At 44.4% G+C, this 982-nt stretch overlaps 1 non-coding gene across 1 annotated transcript; it reads left to right on the top strand.

The window, feature by feature from the left end:
* Nucleotides 1–866: 866 nt before the first annotated feature.
* LOC111824375 lies at nucleotides 867–982 on the top strand. The gene has a single exon (XR_002827465.1). It is a non-coding gene; the product is annotated as a U5 spliceosomal RNA (small nuclear RNA).

Here is a 982-nt window from a genome sequence, read left to right as displayed (position 1 = left end):
AACCTGGGACCTTTCAGTTTGCAGGCTGAGGCTCTATCCACTGAGCCAAACCGGCTAGGGCTCGCTACTCTCTTTTAAAGCCCTTCTATGCCTTCCCTTTCCTTCTAGGTAAACCCAAGCTCTTAGCTTGGTACTGAGACCATCTGTCCTAAGACTCACCCCGTCAGCACTGTGCCTCCCTGCTGGAATGCCCTCACCACCCTACGACTGTGGATCCTTTCATGCTCTGCCCAGACGTCAGAGAACATTCTGCGATCGGTGCTGACCACACACACTTGGCGCCCCCATCACATAGCATGCTCCTTGCAGATGAAATGTTAGGGATCTGCTCTACCCCTGGAGCCCAGCACAGGGTTTAGAACAGTGCCCAATGCGTTTTTTGTTTAATGAATAAATGAAGAAAATTATTCGCATGTTTTATGTTATGTTACAATTTTAATTATTTTATTTATTTAAAGCCAAAAGAAATTTTACTTGGAGGGCCAATTATAAAAGAGTCCGACTTTTTCTGGTTGGACAAGGCTCAGGTTTATACAGTATTTCTTAAATCTGGCTTCCGCTCTGCCCCCTGGTGGTAGTCCCAGTTACAGCACCAAGACGAAAGAACTATTTAAGGTATTTCCGGAAATCGGCTGCGATTCATTTGCATACCCACAGTGCATTGCACATAGAACGGAACAATTTCCAACCTAAAAAAAGACTAGATTCTCTTATTTTCTTTGACCTATTCTTCCCACAAAATGAGCCTTTTCTCACAGAATTGTCTTGGGTGGGCAGAGAAGTCATTAGCTCTCCCGGGTAAATAATCACCATTATAGAATTAGGGGTAACAGTTACCCGAGTAAGGTGGGCCGTGAGTGGCGGGCATACTCTGGTTTCTCTTCAGATCGCATAAATCTTTCGCCTTTTACTAAAGATTTCCGTGGAGAGGAACAATTCTGAGTTTTGTATCAATTTTTTGAGGCCTTGTGTTTGCAAGGCT

Source organism: Myotis lucifugus, unplaced genomic scaffold, assembly GCF_000147115.1.
Source record: "Myotis lucifugus unplaced genomic scaffold, Myoluc2.0 scaffold_1300, whole genome shotgun sequence".
NCBI classification, from domain to species: Eukaryota; Metazoa; Chordata; class Mammalia; order Chiroptera; family Vespertilionidae; genus Myotis; species Myotis lucifugus.
The sequence above is the reverse complement of the archived record's forward strand: the minus strand, read 5'-3'. Positions and strand labels throughout refer to the sequence as shown.